Below are 20,610 nucleotides of genomic sequence, written 5' to 3'. Positions count from 1 at the left end.
CATAATAATAATAATAATAATAATAATAATAATAATAATAATACAAATAATTTTTAAAATTTCTATTTAGATAGATTGAGTTTGTTCTCTTTAAACAGACTAAGCATACTATTTGCAAATACAGGTACGTGTGTGTGTGTGCATAAATGTTTGCCATCCTTATATAGATAGTTAACCTTTTGATTGAAGCAGAAATACAAGTAGAATCAGTAAAAATCAGTGTTTTGAAAGTACTGATAATATTTACAATAAAGGGTATAATCTTGCTGTGATTGAAATCTAATGTTTGATTTGACTTCTGGGGACCAGCTAACTCCTCTTAAGTGTATATGGAAACTGTCCTCTATATTTAGAGTGCAGCAAATAATTACAACTGACGCTTCTTGGGGAAAATAATGAATAATCTAACTTAGGAAAATGATTACCTTCCCCTCACTTCTCTGTTAGATACCAAATAGCAGAAATGATTGCTATAGTAACCACAGTCACCTATACCCTCGTCTCCGAGACCCATAAATAGTAAATTATAGGATGGGCAGAGCGACTGTAGCCCCAAATCAACCCCTGTCAAGGCAAATCAACCCAGTGAGGCTATGAGGCTGTGGCAGATGATGATCTTTATTAAGTGTTCTTTGATGATGTGGCGTGATCTGTTCTACTGCCCATCTGAAGTTACTGCTTAACTCAGGCCCTCAGCACCCAGGACACATTATATGGAACAGTGACATCACTCTCGCCATAATTTTATTATTTCCCTAAAACATGGAGCCAGGGATCCTCACACCCAGCCAGTGTGCCGTTTGTTATGAGCCTGCAGGGAGTCGCACCCTCACAGAAGCCCACCACTGCAGAATACACTCTTCAGCGTGGTCCCTCATCTCCAGGCACTGAATCACACAGTGAGACAAGACCCTGCCTCACTGTGCATTGGTATGTCTTGATATCTTAATTTTCTCCCTGACTTTAAAAGATTTCTCTAACCTTGAGGAAATAAGACAAGAGCGTGGTCTTTGGTTGAGTAGAATTTGAAAAGAATTACTTTACAGAGAGTAGTTCCTCTTCTCTGTGGTTTTGCTTTCTACACTCACCATGGTCTGAAAATAAGATGCAGATCACTGAGGAATTAGCCTGTTTAGAGATAAAGAGACAGTGATTTCATTTATATACATTACAGTACATTATTATAGGTCCATTTCATTATTAGTTATTGATAACCTCTAACTGTGTCTAATTGATAAGGCACACATTATCATAGTATTTATGTGTAGAGGAAATAATAATATATATAATGCCACTGTCCAAAGTTTCAGGCATCCAGTTCAGACTTATACAGTATCCCTGCATACAAGGGTTTGCCATTGTATCCAATGTATACAGAGTCTTTACTATTTTATTTAGTTATTCAATTTTATTCCTTTTCATGAAATACATCTTCCTTTGTGTCTGGAATATCAACTTATGCATTATCTGCTTCCTGGGTAGGCAAATTAACTAATGAATTCACATGTTTAATAATATTAATGACTGAGGAGGTCTTACTGAATGCCACCTCCTTTATATGCAGCCACATCCTTGGTCTTCACAATAGTGCGCTAAGGTAAGAATTTCTGTTATCTTTCCCTTGATGATCTCCAAAAACTTGGAGATCTGGTATAAAATAGCTAGTGAGTGGTAACGGGCTGTCTGGAGATCAACAGTATTCTAACTACCCTCATTAAAATGTAACTTGCTTAGGACATAGAAATAACTGTTTAAAAAACAACCAGCTTTTTGCTGGGGTCCAAGTCAAAGGTGTGAGTAGTACACTTGGTTTCCTGGGCATCAGTGAGCCCTGCCCATCAGTCACACAGATTATGCAGTATTAGATCCAGCTCATTAGAAAGAGGTGGTAGTCGGGCAGTGGTGGCGCACACCTTTAATCCTAGCACTTGGGAGGCAGAGGTAGGCAGATCTCTGTGAGTTCAAGGCCAGCCTGGACTACAGAGGGAGTTCCAGAACAGCCAGGGCAACATAGAGAAACCTTGTCTTCAAAACAAAACAAACCAGCAGGCGGTTGCTCAAGTTGGCTGTGGTGGTAATGACCCAGACTTAAGGCTCTACCTATGGAAACCTGACTATCAATCACTCACAAGTCTATAGGTGTAAGGCAGAAATGTAAGGGAAACATGCCACTTCCAGCAGCATGGTAGCAAAGTCCATGCAGAGTTGTAAAAATTGGTTAAACCTTTTTATTATTATTTTTATTTATGTATTATTTTTAGTATATGATAATTGAGATCAAAAGAAAGAAAAAGAAGGGCTGGAGAGTGGTTAAGAGCACTGACTGTTCTTGCAGAGGACTCAGGTTTGATTCCCAGCACCCACACAGTAGCTCAAAACCATCTGCAATTCCAGTTCCAGGGCATTATCTGATGCCCTCTTCTGATGATGCCCAAGAGTACCAGGCATGTACATGGTGCATAGACATCTATGCAGTCAAAACACCCATACATATAAAATATATTTTTAATAAAAAAGAAAGAAACCATCAGGTAGGAGAAAGGAAGTGGAAACTCAGAGGATCCAGATAAGACAAGTAATGGTGCTGGGGGCTGCTAGCCCCGGAGATAGATGCCCACCTTAGTTCCCTTGCCTACAAGGGGTGGAGATAAGACTTGACCCATGCATGCAAAGATCCAACACACAATATAAACACTATAGGCTGAGCACCTTATGGTCCTTCTGAAGAAGAAGAATTAAATCTCTCTCCATCACTCTTGTATGAACTGGTATTCTGTGGGAGTCCACATCTTCTCTCCTGGTCTGAGATGTCTGAGGTAGCTTCTGAACGAAAGGGTCATAAGGCCATAGACTGCTGAATCACGTTGACTTCTGCCAATTCTTTAAGTACTGCCAAAAGCAAATTGGCACCATGATGTAACATGGACTTTTAGAACACGAAAGATGAAGGAAGCATTCAAGCCTAGAGGGGAGAGAGTAAATAGCTACAGGAAATGGCCCTCAAAGGAAAAGCAGTTGCATTGGCAGGATAAAGCTTTTTGGCAATAGTGAAGACTGAAAGACATTGGAATAATCTTTTCAAAATATGAGAAAAGTAATTATTGACCCAGAATTCTATACCCTCTTAAACTATCACTTCAGGGCGATAATGACATGGGATACACAGTGAGGAAGAAGAAAAGATTATAGATAAACACAGCAATCTTCAAAAACATTGTTGAGTTCAAAAAGAGTGTTGAGTGAAAAGGCCGAAACAAGAGTGATTACTGTGTGATTCTATTTATATGAAATTTAAAATAGGGAAAAAACTGATGGCTAGGAATAGCTGTCTGAGTGGCAGAGATGGGAACTGACAAACAAGGGTGTGAGAGAGCCATCTGGTGGAATGAAATGTTTAAGTTGGTCTGAGTGGTATCTGTCTGGTTGTGTGCATACCCCAAGGTCATGGTCCTGGACAGCTTTTGCTCACATTCATATGCCACACCTCACTAGTGTGTATCCCAAGCCTCCTCTACAAAAGAATGTTGTTCACAAAGAAGGAGTATATAAGAAAAAATTGTTAATTTTGTTTTTCTTTAAATACTAAGTAACTACAGAAGACACATTTCCTGAAAAATGAGATAGAACTGAGAAGTCTGAAGTGGGTTTTAATAATGAACAATGAAGGGGATAAGTAGCACATCAGTGTTCTCATTTAAGCAAACATTGACTAGCAACAATATGAGTTTGATGGGAAGGCATTTTAAGCAAGATAAAATTGACACACTAATAACCATGGGAGGTGCGAGGTGGGAATTGGAGCCAGAAAAGTGGAAGATCCTTGTTTTACTCTAGAGAAGGTAGGGTGCTATTTAACTTTGAGATGATGTTAAAAACATTTTAAAGTAGTCACAAAAACAGTAGCAACAGAATATCTGATTTTCATGAACTGATGAGAGAAAACTAAGAAGTTATTAGTAAAATAGTAAATCTATTTATCAATATAGTAAAGATCAGGAGAGGAGAAAATACAGAAAAGGAATAGGTAGTCAAGAATAGGAAAGAGAGCCAGTTAAATTAATATTCATAAGACAGAGTAATTTATTAATGTATATAACACATATGTATGCATGCACACAAACATGTGCTCACATATACTCCACATACACCAAAAAGGTGGGGGGGGGGGCGGGGAGCACTTTCACACAGAAACAATGTTTTAGGAATCAATCAGTAGGAAAGCATAGAAGTCCTGAGCCTGAACCTTCTAAATAAATGTGACAAGGAGAAGTCAGCAATTTTATAGTAACTTAGAAATAGTAATGTTATAGTAAACAGATGTGTAAGCACACATCCCTCACAAGAACATGATAGCTCAGACAGAAGATGATCAGAGAATAATTCAAACAACACCTGTATATGAACTTGACTTCTGACTGTGTCAAGTTCAGGCACTGATACAGTTTGGGCATAAGGCCACAAAAGAAGCATCTAGGAAGGGTAAGCCAGGCGTCTTCTTAAGGCAAAAGCCAGCTGGATGGAGCAAAAGTGCTCCACAGCATGAGGCTTCTACTTTGAAGCATCACGGTAAAGATGCGTCATCTGCCGCTGTTACCATCCCACCTCGTCACACTCTTTGATAGACTCATAACTAGTTTTCTTCAAGGGAGGAATGGCATCATCCATAGATATGCCTCCCAACCAGTCATTTCCATGTTACAAACATTTCCTATTTGGAGGAGTAGAGGAAATCAGGAGACGGTGTGTGTGTGTGTGTGTGTGTGTGTGTGTGTGTGTGTGTGTGTGTGTGTGTGTGTGTGTGTGTGTAATAAGCCCCTTGTGTAAAGTTTGGTATATATATTCTGTGATGGATTTGGATTTTTTTCTTCCTGGTCCTCAGAAGTTCTCTTGGAGAGGTTGGATGAAATCTTTCTCCGAAAACATGAAAGAACAGATTAAATATCTTGCTTCTTGCGGCTACATTGTATTTACATCTAGTAAGAGCCCACACTGTTGGACCATAGATTCTCTGTGTGGAGTTGAATAAGCACATGGTTTACCATGGTAATTATGCAAATTCTACTTAGACATTTATTTGTCTCAGCTTTTTTCATGATGTGTGAATAACATCGTTCATTATCTCAGTTGGCAGTATTCAAGACTTAGGTACTCCTAATTTGTAAGCCTGGAGTATCCTTAACCACTTGTAAAGGATGCAGGCTACCCCCTCACTTTGTTAGGCTTCAGTGTCTCTTCTGCATCTCTTGTTGACCTCAAAATTCCACAGACTGCTCCATTTTTAGGCTGACGGAGTGCAGTGATCCCCAAGTAGCCCAGCAGTCTCCCACAGGTAGCTTTCTTCAAGTTTGAAATGATTCCGTTTATTGCCATGAATCCCTGCCCCTGAGAATATTTTAGTTGAATGTTCACTGATTTCCCTTCTGTGCTCTGCCTTTGCAAATTAGATATCAGACTGTATTCTGGAGTCTTTCTTAACTTCCTTCAGTTCAGGCTTTGATCATCAAATTGGGTATCCCGTGGGTGTGTTGGTTGACATAGAAGGAATAAAACAATCTGTCACCGTTTATTTTACACTATAATTGAAGAACTAAAGCAACTATTGAGGGTAAGCTTCATCCAATCACTAGAGATTAAATACAGTGCACAGATCTGTGCTTTTCAAAACAAATGTCATTGGTTCCATCACAGAGCAGTGCAACATAACTGCACTGGGTCACACATTCAGCCTGGGCATCGGAATTCTTCTCCTGGTAGAAGCTGCCTCTGGTAGCATTTGTGTAAACCCTGATGGGCTGTCCATCTTAGTGGCTGTGTCCAGCATGTCCGTGATTTCCTTTATCAGGCCCAAGACTTCAGACTTTAATATGTGAACAAAATAACCATTTGGGAGGCTGTGGCTCTTTCTTGGTGAAGAAAGGAAACTTCATTTTATTTAACATACAGGTATATTTGAATTGATTTCATATTTTCCACTTGATATACAGTTGGAGACACATCACAATAGCAGCAAATCTGGGGGTTATGTTGAATAATTGCTGTACTTTCAGGCTTCCTATGAAAGACTCAGTTCACTGCATCGGAGTCCCCAGCTGAAGAATTAGCTTATGCTTTTTCTCCAGTAACAATTCATGTCATGTTATAAATACAAAAGTAGACTGTTTTGTTGTTGTTTTCTCTGTTCATGCCACATAGACTGTTCCTTTACTTTAAGTTCAACCTTAGCTTAGATTAATCAGGTGTCTAAATCATATACAAAATTTTACAGTTAAGTGGCCAATAGCCTCATTATTTAACCAGATTATATAATTTTTGTTAATAACATCGAGGTCATACCACACAAGTGAGCAGAGAACTTGACAATCCCCTCAAGAGAAAATCAGATAGTTGGGGTGCATTGAGGAGCTGCCCAATCCACCAGAAACCACCAAAATGGGAATTAAAGCAAGCATGACGCATCCTCTCTCATCTTTAGGTTTCTTATTTCTAAAACTTCTGATAAAGCTTGGGGAGTGACTCAATGGGTAAGGTGCTTACTGTAGAGGTATGAGGGCCTGTGTTCGGATCCCTGGTACCCAGACAAGACCCAGAAGTCTGTATAACTCCAGTACTGGGAGTCGGGTAGTAGAGATCAATGGATCCTTGGCTCATTGGCTGACCAGCCTAGCTGGAAAAGACAAGTTAAAAGTTCAGTGAGAAATCCTGTCTCACAATAAGGTGGAGAGCCAGTGAGATGGCTCAGTGGGTAAAGGCACACTTGTTAACACGCCTGACAATCAAATTCTATCTCTAGAAAGCACATGGTGGAAGTGGAGAACCATTTCCCACAAGTAACCCCCTAACCTCCATAAGGATTTCTGTAGTGTGGGTGCCCATGCATACATCACATACACACACACACACACACACACACACACACACACACACACACACACGCACACACACGCACACACACGCAAACACAAATGATGATGATGATGATGATGATGAAAAGGCATTCAATTTTTGATGTGTCTTGTTAAAATGATAAATTTTCATATGTTTTGCCAAAAATTTGCTAAATTTATACCTATAGCAATTTATATTGCTAATTGTTCTACTATTTATACTTCCCAAGGATGTCAGTATTTGGTGAGAGATCCTTATCTCTCTACACCTTTATCTACTTTAAGGTGATCATATTTTTGTTGTTAAAACTTCTTTCTAGATTTTTAATTTTTTATTTTATGAGTACAGGTGTTTTCCTGCATGTACATCTGTGTACGACAGTCATACTGTGCCCACAGAGGCCAGAAGAGGATGTCAGATCCCTCAAAACTGGTGTTCCAGATGGTTGTGAACTGCCATCTGGGTGCTGGGAATCAAACCAGGGTCCTCTGGAAGAGCAACCAGTGCTCTTAACCACCGCGTCATCTCTCCAGCCCTGAGGTGATAGTTTTTAAGTGCTGACAGTGAGTGAGGCAACTGATGCACTACCACCACAATTTCCAGGATCAAACACCCGTGTGTGGAGGTGTTTCATAGCCCAGAAAACATGCCTATGGAAAAGACAAACGCTATTTGAGGTAGCCCCAGTTTCCACTGCTCACTTCCTCAGACAGGTGACTAGGTGTCCAGCTCGGGGTGGACAGCCATCCTTTTGTCCTCCTTCATACAGCCTAAGGCAGTAGTTCTCAGCCTTTGAATGCTGAGACCCAGTTCCTCATGTTGTGGGGACCCCCAACCATAAAATTATTTTGTTGCTACTTCATAACTATAATTTTGCTACTGTTACGAATCATAATGTAAATATCTGATATGAGATCCAAGGGGGCTTGCGACCCACAGGTTGAGAAACACTGGTCTAAGGCCTATTTCAGTGCTGAGTGAACAATTCAGTGCTATGGCTTGGTTCCTCTCTGCACTGAAAAACAGTTATGCAAATGTCATTAAAACTGGTTTCCATCATTACATCATGTTTAGAAGAGACGTAGACTGTCTCCAAGCAGAATGATTGTCCAGTGACAAAATGTTCACGTCTGCTGTTGCCTTGCTGAGTTCTGAATACTTAAATTATGTAAATGGCACCTTCTCGGGACATGCTCCAAACACCGGAAACACCAGCAGCTCTCTCAGCTGATTCTCCACACTATCACCTGCTGACATATGCAGTACATGCTGAAGATACATCATCTTGTAAAGGGAGCTGATTTCTCCACAGATGTTCTTACTACAGAACCAGGATGAATCGAGAAAGCTCATATACAGAGGCTTGTCACTGGGATCTGATGTTGCCACTACATTTGTTTTCAACCTAAAAACATCTGCCATCCCATGCTATTTTTAAAGTACATGTCCCGTTTGAAAGGCAGTGACAAAAAATCTCACAATCCAAATCATTCTATTTTAATGTAGCAAAGACAAAAAAACTGCAATGTTTTGACTGGAGTGGCACAGAGCACTACTGGTGTCTGTTCCTCTCAATACATCAGACACATCTTTGTTGTCTATTTAAGTGCCCTGAAAGGGCTGTGTGCCTATAGGAACTTCTGGAGTCTGTGTGCTGGTCTTTTGGAATAGAGATATTTGAGGCCTTCAACACCATGGGAGAGTCAGGCGCATTTACATGTCTTCTACAAGTGGGAACCATGGGATGCCAACTTACTGGGGTCTTAGGGTAAAGCATGACTAGGCGTTGGGATATGGCAACCTCAGTTCAAAGTCTGGCTTCACTAGATACTAAGAATATGACTGAGTTTGCCTAATGTCCCCAGTCTGATTCTTGCTCTGCAGTGTGGGGAAATGCGCACTGATTTGAGCAGTGGGGATTTAGGAAAGCTTACGTGACGTATACGAATCAACGTGTGGTTATTAATAAGTTGTCAGCACAGGTGAATTGCACAGATCAAAGATAATCCATGTGATAGTCAAGGGTCAACATGTGGTAACTATAATAGTTACATATCATCTTGGCTAACCGTGCATACAGGAGGCCTTTGAATAACTCCACTCTTGAATGACTTTAAAGCTGCACATTGTGAATGATGTTCATCGGTTAAATTTCTTGTCTGAATGAGGAGTTTTCATGGGTTACACACACTTCCTCCATAGCTTTCTGCTCATTAGTGTGCCCTGGCGAGAAGGCTTGGAGGTCACTGTTCTTTACAGAGACCAGAAAAGAGTCCTTTTTAGCAGACAAGCCAGCAAGCCCCTAAGGGACTCTATCCACACTTGTGCACTCATTAGCACTGTGCTGAGCCAAATAGATTGAACTGGATACTTAATAATTCTGATTCAGACACTTTATAGAGTGTAACAAAGATGTGCTCTATTTCTGCCAGAAATTTGTAAAAATATCTATGCTGATAACTTAGAATTCTCAGCTCATTTCTTTTTTTAAACTTTTTAATAAGTTTTTGAGAATTTCCATACATGAATGCACTATATTTATATCATTTTTACCTTTCCTTCTCTGCTCTCCAACTCCTCCCTCCCCCCATTTCCTCTTCAGATTCATGACTTCTTCTTCTATAATTATTATGGATATGTATGTCCACATATATGTATATATTATGGATTATATTATGTGTGTGTATATATATATACATACATACACACACATATATGTATATATACTTCTGAGTACATTTAGTGTTGCTCACATACACATGTGTCTCAGGCTGACTACTTGGGATCAGATAACCTATCAGGGCTCTCATACCTAGAGAAAAATAATTCTCCCTCCAAATCCATTGCCTGCATATAGTTCTTCATCCAGGGTGGGGCTTGTGAAATAGTCCCCATCCCCGTTAGTGTGCCAACTGCAATAATCATTATGTAGGTCTGGTTTAGGAAACTATATTGTTCAAACTTCATGGGTGCTCTATCCCTGCCATATCTAGCAGACACTGTCTCAAGGGAGGTGTCCTGATCCTCTGGCTCTCACAAGCTCCTCCACCCCTCTCCCACAACGTTCCCTGATCCATTCCTTTCTTATGTCCATCTAGTCCAGTCTGCAACTCCATTAAGATCTATCTGAAACACTGTCCACACCAGAAGCAACCCCAGTATCCATTAGTGAGAGAATGGATGGGTGGAAATATTGATGTATATTCATACAACAGTATTCTAGTCTACAATAAAAAAAAAATTCCAAGGCGATGTTTGATGCAGCAATATAGGGAAATCTTTGAAATTACTTGTTGAGCTAATGGAGCCAGATACAAAAAAATATTTGCTCCAAAATTCCATTGTTATGACATTCAGGAATAAGTAAATCTAATCTACAGTGATAGGGATAGGAATGGGAACCACAAACAGGCTAAAGAGGGGGTATTGGCTGGAAAAGGGCAGAAAGTTTTCTGAGGTGATGGCAGCATCCTGTTATTCATAGATAGAAGGATGGCAATCATGCACACACAAACTCACCAAACTGCATAGTCTCAGTCTGTGCATAGGCAGTATGTAACACACACATCCACATACAACAGTGCCCCAAAAGGGGAAGAATGAGTATGGTGACGGTAGGAAATCAGCTCTTCAAAGAGCCCTCCTGGGTCTGGAGAGATGGCTCAGTGGTCAAGAGCACTGGTGCTCTTCTAGAGTACCTGGGAAAGATTCCCAGCATCCACATGGTGGCTTACAACCATCTGTAACTCCAGTTCTAGGGGATCCAGTGCCCTCTTTTGGCCTCCTTGGGTACTGCACACATTGGTGCATAGACATGCAGGCAGGCAAATCACCCATACACATAAAAACTAAATTAAAAGAAAAAGACTGCTCCTTACAAGGTTTACATTATTATAAATGCCAATATTGTAAAATATGTTCTCTATTTTCCAGTTTATATTCCATAAATTCTATTATATTGATAGATTCTATAAAATTCTGTTATAAAAATAGAATATAAACTCTGTAAAAATGAAAGTACCATTGAACCCTGGTCTTAAAACTAAATAAAACCTGACAAGGTGGCTTCTACAGTGTGAATAAATTATTTCATAAATTTTAAAGTTTTTGCTCTGAAATAAGATGCAATATAATCAATACTCTAACAGCTAGAGGGAGTGTCTGCTTTCAATTCCAAAGTGACACTGATTTTTTAATGTCTCTTTGGATGCATTACTATTTTCGTCTGAAGAAAAGAACAGGTTATTTTGTAAATTCATCTTTGCAACTTGGACTTGCTAAACTCTTCCCTGGGAGAAGTGGGAGGGATACATTGCCTGGAGCAGAACGGAAGTGTGTGTGTGTTTGAACTCCGTGTAAATTGATTTCATGCAGGACATCTTTGTTTTGTGTGTAAGAACAAGCCATCAACTGATTGCTCTTATTTGCTCTGTGGTATATATTTGCTGAAATTTGAAGAGGAAAGCATAATGTACCAGGCAGAGTGAAGGTGAAATGTCACTGAAGTGTAGACACAGTCATCACCCAACTTACGAGGACCACCTAGAAGGTGGACACTAATACTTTTCATTTGCTTTTACTCTTCAAAACCTTCATGATGGTTGAAAACATCCATAGACCATCTGCTGGAGTAGCCAAAGCCATTGGTGCTGTCTTCTTCAAGCAATCATTCTAGCTCTGTTCCTCATGTGCAGGAACCTTGGCCCCCAACTCTTCCTGCACCTTGGGCCATGTGACAGCTCCTTAAACCCTCAGAAATATTCCATTCAGTCTCTTGGCAGTGACAGTCATTTCTGTCCCCTGCTGTGTGTCTCTACCACTCTGCTGTAAGCCCAAACCCCACATCTTCAGCAGAGCAGCCACCGAGGTACCCACCTGAGGAAAACAGAGAGCCCGCGTCTGTCCCTACAGCAGATTCTTTTTCAAACTGAAGGGTTTCCAATTTGCCATTTCATGGTACACAGGATTTTGCACCGAAAGATTGCATGGAACCTCTGGGCCTTCAAAACTTCATAACACAGAGTAATTAGGATGTTTGTTCCAACAGCAACAACCAAAGGTCACCCAGACTACTTTCTGAGACAAAACAACAATGGTAGTAAAAGAAGAAAGAAAAGCATTGATTCTGCAGTTCCATATGTGAAAATGGGAAGGCAAAAATATTGTATTGTTAGTTTTGAATATAGATATTAAGCTCTGAAGCCCCACATATTCCCATGAGCCCTAACTTGGTGACAGCAATACAGAGCAGCCAGGAAACATCGCCTGAAATCTGTCACTGAGACCCGGCAGCTGGTTAGAGACTCTGATGTGTTTGTAAGCAGTCCATCATCATCTGAACATATAACACACCAACACTGATTTCTTCACATTACTTTTGATATAAGATATATATATATATATATATATATATATATATATATATATATATATATATATATATCCATTCTTTCCTGTGGATATATACTACTTGTCTGTATATATCTATACATACCATCAGTACAGCATATACAAATATCTATGAGATGACAGTAAACTGTTTGTAGATATTGGTAAACTGATATTCTTCTGTGAGTCTACCTCAGGACCTTTCACCTTTGAACTTGCTCTCCCTTCTGTCTGGATGCTTAGATATTCACTCTTCCCTCTCCTACATCTCCACCTTGCTCAGTCCCTTCACAGCCCTGTTTCAGAACTCCAAGTATATATTTGTATTTCAAATTCCTCCATCTATGGTCCATACAGGCAAAGACCCTGCCTGTTTTATTCAGCCCATGTTCCCAGTGTCTACCATGACGACACACATATCATAGAAACTCAATAAATGTATGCAAAATGGAAGGAGTAGATGGTTTAAAGGCCATCTGATCCCATGCACTGTAATATATCAGGCATCATTCCCAGTAAAAACCTGCACACATGAGCTAACTAGTTGGCACTCACAAGACAATAAGAAAATAAACTGAAGACAGAGGAGATGGTGGGGGAGGGGGGGGATCCAAGTTGAGCCGAGAAAAACGAGGAAACTTTCTGAAGGCATTTAGGAGGGTTGGAAGAAGGAGACATGGTTCTGACCACTGGTGAAGTGTGTCGTGAACCAAGCATTCAAGGTCCAACCCAGGCAACACTGTGTGTACCTGGTCTCGTTGTGTGAGGGAACCTCCTGACAGAGAGCTAAGTGGGATGTGGTATGATCAGTCCCATTTCTCAGGTGTACAGGCTGAGTCTGAGACTTTAAATGTGGAGGCCAATGCATACATCTTTCAGGTGTCCAGTTCTAGAGTTGATGCATGGTCTTGGGAATTTGATACCTGAGATGCAACAAGATTTTTTGCAACAATCTTGAGTTTTAAAAAACAATTGGAAAATTATACCTTCTCTGCCTTAACATAGGCCTCAGTTCCAGGTTTATATTCATCTCAAACAATTCCTTTTTTGTTGTTTGGGGTTTTTTAATTTTGTTTTTACAAACTTATTTTAGAAGCTGTCTTCCCTTTCTCTTTTTGGATACTGGCTTAACGGATCAAATTCAACTTGAGGTTCTTCACTATGCAATTACACATACTCACCACAAGAGGTCACTCACAACCCAGTGAGGGCAAAACCTTGGCACCCGAGTGAAGAACTTGAGAGTTCAAATGTATAGACCCCGTCATGAGTCCTGACAGGATGTGAAGTGATGACTCACTGGATCAAAGTGGTGGGAAGTGAGATTTGTAGCTTTGAGGAGGACCTTGGGTGGAAGGGGATTGAGATACAAGAAAACAAAAAGGCCTGAGGCTCCTTGTGACCACTGTTCCTGCTCCTGTCCCCTGCACCTGCAGGGTTGCAGGTGGTGTGCTGAGGGAGTGAGAGCCAGGGTGACTGACCTCCCCCAACCAGCCTCTCAGGTGACTGGCAGGCTGCTGAGACCCATGCCCTGTCTTTTGCTTTAAGAACAATTGCAGATGGTGTGTGTGTGTGTGTGTGTGTGTGTGTGTGTGTGTGTGTGTGTGTGTGTTTGTGTAAAAAGGTGACTCACTTCCCTTTCTACCTGCTCAGCCCCATGGACTTTTGAGGTTGTCCGTGGGGCTTCCCGTGGGCTCCCTTTCACCTTGCCCTCCATGAAGGAAGACAAGCTTGTCTGTTTCTCTGCTCTTCCTTTGGGAGGTTTTGTGCCCACAGCCCCGGGCTTTTCGAGGTTTCCATGACCTTTCTGTCTCACCAGCTGCTTCTGCAACAAGGGCTCATTCTTCTCCATATAGATCTGAAGTGGATGACCTTGTCTCCCTCAAAGGACTTTGTGAGGGAGAAGGGGGGCCAGGGGATGAGCAGGATGTTCAAACTGGGGCATCTCTGCATGGCAGGCCCTGTGGGCATCTGTGTCCAAATATCATTGGAATGAGGCAGCCCCCAACATCGTGAGGCCATGGACTTTCTCTTCCGGAGTTTTGGTTCTCACCTGCCCTCCAACCCTCTGTATGCCTTGGGATACCTTTCCATGCTTCTCCCCTTTACCCCCTCCCCATATTATCTTCTGGTTTCCTGTTCCCCCTGGTGGCTCCAGCAGAAATGAAGGGTGATCCTGCGCTTCATTCAGCCTTTTGTTGGAACTGTTTGCTTGAATTCAAATTGTCTTGAAGGAAGAGCTTTGGGCATGTTATTTTCTTTGGTCCCCACATGCAAGCCATCACAACCCCCCACTGGGTTCCTTTGATTCTCCTGCCTGCCTGGGCCTGACACCCTTGTGACCCCAGAGGTTAGTTATTCAATGAACAGATATGTGCGGTGCTGATCTTATTCTGAAGATACGGCAGGCAGGAAATACACTCGGCTGTTCTGGACACCCTACTTCCTTTTGTCTTGAGTGCCCTACCTCCTGGTACCCTTTAAAAGCTTTCACCCCCATTAGCTTGTTCTGTGCAGACCAAGGGGCATTTCCTTATCAAACCTTGCCTTAAAACAGGAAAAGCTGCTTCTGTCTGCCCATGTGTATTCGTGTTTCCGATTGCTGCTGTAACAAATGACTCCATTCTTAAGGCTGAAACAGGACAAATGTATCAACTTACAGCCCGAACACCAGACCCTGACTCCTCTGAATTGAAACTGGGAACTCTGCTCTTGCTGGGGGCTTCAGGAAGGACCCATTTCTTTGCTCGTTCTGGATGGCAGAACTCAGTTCCTTGAGGTTGTTGGGTTGGTGTCCCCATTTCCTAGTGGCCGTCAGCAGAGGGCAATTCTCAACTGCTTACATTGTTTGACTTGAAGTCTTTCTTCCATTATCCCCAAAGTCGCCTGTGGGTCAAGCTGGCCTCAGCCACCAAGGTTCTGCTCTTTCTTTGGTCTCTCACTCTGGCTCAGCTGGAAAACTTCTCCCTTGAAGGGCTCATTATTAGGTTGGGTCCAACCTGATGATCCAGGATAATCTCATCTCGGCATCTCCTCCCTTCCCCCAAACTGCAAGACCCCTGCATGATGCAGGGCAGCATGTGCTTGAGCCCCAGTGTTTGATGTGGACATCTGTGGCCGCTGTCGAGCTGCCTAGCTCAGCACTTCCTAGTCCTTTCCTTGGAAGGACTCCCACATGGTGGTTATAGCTGAAAATGTGCGTTGTGCATTTGTAAAGCATGTACAGGAGACAGGGAAGCCTGTCTTCAAGCCTTGCATCTGTGAGCCTGGCCAAGGCTGTGTGGGCTCTGTTGTTTTAGGTCCAGATTTGAGGTATAATAAAGAAATCGAACATTTACATTGAATAAAAACAAGCTAGGCATGGTAGCTTCCACCTGTAATTCCAGCACACATGCAAGCTGGGGCAGGAGGCTTGCTGCAAGTTCAAGGTCAGACTACGTTACAACTTGAAATCCTAGAACAGGGGGCGGGTGGGGGAGGGGAGATAGAGTTAATAAAATCTATTAACATTCTGTTGCTGACATTCATTCAACATCCATTCTTCTTTCCAATTTCCCTTCTTTGGTAAAATAATCTAGGTTTTATTTGGGCTCAAGCCAGCTCAAAGAAGGAGGTCATGTTCATGGGGAGCCTCCCATGGACATCCAGGCCATTAAGCGAGAGGCTCATGCACTCTCCCACTCCAGGTCTCCAACTCTAATTAAACCACAGCAGCCTGGACCACAGCAGCCTGGGCAGAATGCCTCGTGGGACAATTCCTCAGGGAACGGAACTGCAGCCAGGAAAGGAGGCCTAGAGCATGAGTCAGGCAGTTATGTCACAGCAGAGCGGATGGATGATCTGGTCGGAAAGGTTTCAGTTTTTCCAAAACTGATTTTTATGATGATCAGATAGAATCTAGGCCAAAAAGTACACATGATACCCCCAAATAGAAATGACACTCTCATATTGCTGAACTGAAGAATTCTCAGTCGAAACTGTGAACTTCTAAAGTAAATTTATCTCGGGGTTGGGATTTATCTCAGTGCTAGAGAGGTTACTTAGCAAATTCAAACAAGACCCCCCCGAGTTCCATCTTCAGCACTGGGGGTTGTGGGGGGGAGAGTAAATTTGTCTTTATAATTTCAAAATTCATCATACATTAGAAAATGCATGTCACAGAAGAATAAAGACATTGTTCCGGCCGTGGAAGCTGAGCTAACTCTCCACATGTTCCTTATTTCCATCGAAGAAGCGACTTCCACCTGCGTCTTCCCTGACATTTAAGAGCCAATTTGTTGAAGGTCACCCAGCGGTAAGCTAATTGGCTTAAGCATCCTGTTTTCAAACTCTCTTTCTAGTATCTAAAAGTCATTTAAGGGATGAGCCCAAAACAGTGAGAGTCCGGAGGCTGGAGAATGATCACTGTGAATTCGAGCTTAGAGAGGTTACAAACTCCAGCACCGCTGTGTTCTCTAAGTGGAGAGCCTAACCCAAGACAGGACAAAGAGCGAGAACAAAAAGATGCATACGCTTTGTGTCTGTTTGACATCATCTTTCAGTGCATCGGCGCGCTTTCCTATGCACCAAGACCCTGCATTCCTGTTTCCATTACTTAGAATTATTGTTCGCAAACAATAGAAACCAGTTCAAAAAGGCGGCTTAGGGAAAGCAGCCAGCTGAGAGGAGATGTTTGAAGGGTAGGTACGTGTCTTATGGGTCCCAAGAGACAAGTTGCTGCCTGGCCATCAGAGGGACTGGACTAGACAGTTTGAGATTGGGGTTCAGATTTGGGGTTGGTTTTGTTTTGCGGCAGTTCCTCTCATCTGGCCTCTCTTTCAGTTTCTCTGTGCCTAGTAGCTCACCCACCAAGCCCATTTTGTCTAATCTGGATAAGGTACAGCTCCTCATGGGTTTTGTTCTGTTCAGAAACTCAGGCCCAATGAGACTTGAATCTTAGTCTCCCTGCTAAATTTGAACATAAAGAACCATGACTTCTCATTGGCCAGGGACCCACCATGGATCAGTTGGCTAAGTCTAATGGAATGAGTAAGGCAGGCAGGTGCCAGTCTTTAGAGTCCTTGGGATGGCAGGGTGGCAGCTCTAGAGAGAAGAGACTTACATTAAGCTGCAGAGCCCCAAAGGGTGTCTTGGAGTCTGACTAAAGAACCTCACATTGGTTTCTAGGCTGCGAGCCCAGGCCTGGGTGAGAATGGACAGATGGGAAGATGAACACTCATATTCACCATGAGTCTTTTACTGTAGCAGCTACATGGGTACCATTCTCTGAAGACTGAGTCAGTACTATACCCTGAGAAGATGAGGACAGATGCTTTCTAGATATAGATTGATGCTGGTGGATTCAGGCAATTCAAACTCCTGTTCCAAAGTTAATTGTATCTTGTAGTCATAATATACCTTTTTAATCACTAGGGTCTGATCATAGGGCCATTCTTACGGAGGAAGTCCTGCCATGCATAATATTTAAGGACCAGTATGTAAGGTGAGGCATAGGCCAACAATCTGTGGATCTACATTGGCTGACAGGAAGTTCTCTGTCATGTGAATTTTGTTTGTATTTGTTCCCTCTTGGCTTGTGTTATTATGAACTTGCTATGTGGAAGCATATTAGCTGCATATGTATAACAAATTGGTAGAATGTTCATTCTGAATCTTAGAGAATGTTTACATCGACTGCTTCTGTATTATTTTCAGCCACACTGAGTAGCAGGAACTCGGCCAACAAACAGCTGATACACAAAGTGCCATAAGGAATCTTTAGGCATGACTTGCAATTTGTATGGTGGTGGTTGAAATGTGAGCAAATGCTTTCAAAGTATTTCAAAAATATCCCTTAAAGGCTCCATAAGTCCTGAAAGCACTGATGTCACTGTTTTACGAATGCTTTTCATAGATGTTGCAAGAGGAAACGGCCCAGTGCAGCTTAAAAATCAAAATCCAGGGACAGTGGGTGAAGCTGGCATTGGTGTATGGTTTCTTGATGCAGGGTGTTGGCTCTTTAGAAACCTCTGTCTTTTTTTTTTCTTGTGACAGACATGAGCACTATGTCTGTTTTATCCAGAAGGAAATTGAGTTTAAGATACATGAAATTTATGTCAGATTATTTGGAGCTAAATTAATGTGCTTTTACTGGTGTTTGTAAAATATTCCTGTGGGTGAAAACTGTAATGAGAAAGATATCCAATTAGCACATTGGGTTAAGTGGGTAAAATCAAAACATTGTTGAGATGGCAGAGAAGCACATGGCTTCAGTATTCAGTATTCAGGAACAAGCCAGACTATCCAAGTTCAAATCCCAGTCTCATCACTCAGCTGCTGTGTGACTCTGGGAAAGTCAGTCAACCTACCTGTTTCTCAGTTTCCTCCTATTAAAGTCGAAGGTGGGCAATATCCACTTCATAATAGAGTTGCTCTCAGGATGACTATTATTTAAACATACAGTATGGCCCCTGGAACACAGGAAAGGACCTTTAGAGTCTGGAGTATGTGCACATGTCAGCACAGCTGTGGAGAGTGTTAAGCGCAGTGGCCAGGCTGGGAAGGATGGAGGACACAAGATCAGGCTTTTCCCACGTGTGATAAACTCTCCATTTCCTGATGTTTCCGGACTTCCTACCCCTACACCCGTGAGTCAGGAAACCAACAGCCATGAAAAAGCTGAGATGCCCTGCAGGCTGTGTTACACCAGCAGAAAGGGAGGCCAGCAAAATGGAGTAGGAAGGCAGAGGGGCCAGCAGCCTGCAGCTCTGCATATGCTCAGAACTGTCAGGGGTTCTCTGCGTTCATCAAATATCAGTCCCCACCCCAGGGCTGCCATGGGCTGCCTCAAACTCGCAGGGTGCCATTCATAGATGCCAAGGAAACGTTGATAATTAGGCACTAAAGGGAGAACTTGGGCCTTGAGAAAGGGTGAACACAATGCAGTCTGAGGCAATGGGCCCACAGCCTGAGGTGCAGTTGGCTGGCTGAGTGTTCCTGGAAGGAATGAGGCTCACTTGCCCTCTCTCTCCTCCCTAGTCATCCTCAGAAGACTAATTGCTATCCGTGATTCGTTTTGACTTGCCTCAAAGAAACACAACCACAGAAACACCAAAGTGAAATACTGAATTTCTGCAATCCGTGAGAAATTACCTATCTTAAATACAGTGATGGTCTGACTTAACACCTAAATCTGGATAGTTCTGAGACCCCAAGGAAGCACTCAACATAACTAAAACTATGTAACTTTCCTTGGAAGATGGTTTGGCAGCTTCTGAACAAAGCTAAAAATAGGCTTACTGTACATAGGATCCATCATTTAACCACTCGGTACTTGCCCAAATGTGTTGAAAAGAGTTTCCATAGAAATCACACACAGAGATGCTTATAGCAGCATTGATCATAATTGACAAAACGTATCAGCAGCCAAGATGTCCTTCAGTTGGTACATGAATTTTAAAACTAGCATTCTGCACTAAAAGGAAGTGAGCTATCAAGGCACAAAAAGACATGGAAGACTCTTCAGTGTGCATTACTACGCAAAAGAAGCCAGTCTGAAAACTCACATACTTATGGGTCAGTTACATGTGTTCCTCAACTTATAATGAGGTTCAGTCCCAATGAACTAGTCATAAGTTGAAAACATCATTAAGTCCACAGTGCATTTACTGCTCCTAGCCTGCTAACATCCTTGCTTGGCAACAGTGCACAGGTAAGTACTAGGGTTTCCCTGCAGATCCATCCCCTGGCTCCCTGGGAACTGTAGTTCATGGGTGCTACCCCAGCATCTCCAAAAGGATGTACCTGCTGTCACTAAGCTGGGAATTTATACAGCATGCGTATTGCTTTCACATAATCAGAAAGTCAAAAAACATAAGTCAGCCCTCATAAGTGGAGAGGAGTGTCTGCATATGATGTTCTGGAAAAAGCAAAACTATAAAGGCAGATAAAAGTCGGTGGTTCCCTGAGTAAAGGGATGGATAGGAGGGGAGAACAGAGAACTTGAAGGGCAGTGAATGTGCTCTGTATGATGTTATGATGTGGTACACGCTCTAACATCTACCAAAACTCATAGGCCACACACCAAGCCTGAATCCCAGTGTAAGCCATGCCGGTGTGGTTCACAGACTGTAGCAAATGTGCCACTCTGGTGGAGATGACAGTGGCTGGGAAGACTGAGGGCAGGTGTGGAGAAGGGGTCTGCACGAGTCAAAGCTTGCTATGCTTCTAGCTCACGTTTGCTGTGAACCTAGACTGCTCCAAGCAGTCCTTAATTTTTAAAACTGTGCTGTTTGTACATATTTGGTAGCTCTGCCATAAATTGTCACACTCTAAAACAATTTTCAAAAATATTTTTAT

General features: G+C 42.2%; 1 protein-coding gene across 4 annotated transcripts in view; it reads left to right on the top strand.

Moving 5' to 3' along the window:
• Apba1 (amyloid beta precursor protein binding family A member 1) overlaps nucleotides 1–20,610 on the top strand; it is a 209,168-nt gene that overhangs the window by 90,967 nt on the left and 97,591 nt on the right. The window lies entirely within an intron of this gene.

This window comes from Peromyscus californicus, unplaced genomic scaffold (genome assembly GCF_007827085.1).
Source record: "Peromyscus californicus insignis strain IS unplaced genomic scaffold, ASM782708v3 Scaffold_4__1_contigs__length_199733344, whole genome shotgun sequence".
Classification (NCBI taxonomy): Eukaryota; Metazoa; Chordata; class Mammalia; order Rodentia; family Cricetidae; genus Peromyscus; species Peromyscus californicus.
The sequence above is the reverse complement of the archived record's forward strand: the minus strand, read 5'-3'. Positions and strand labels throughout refer to the sequence as shown.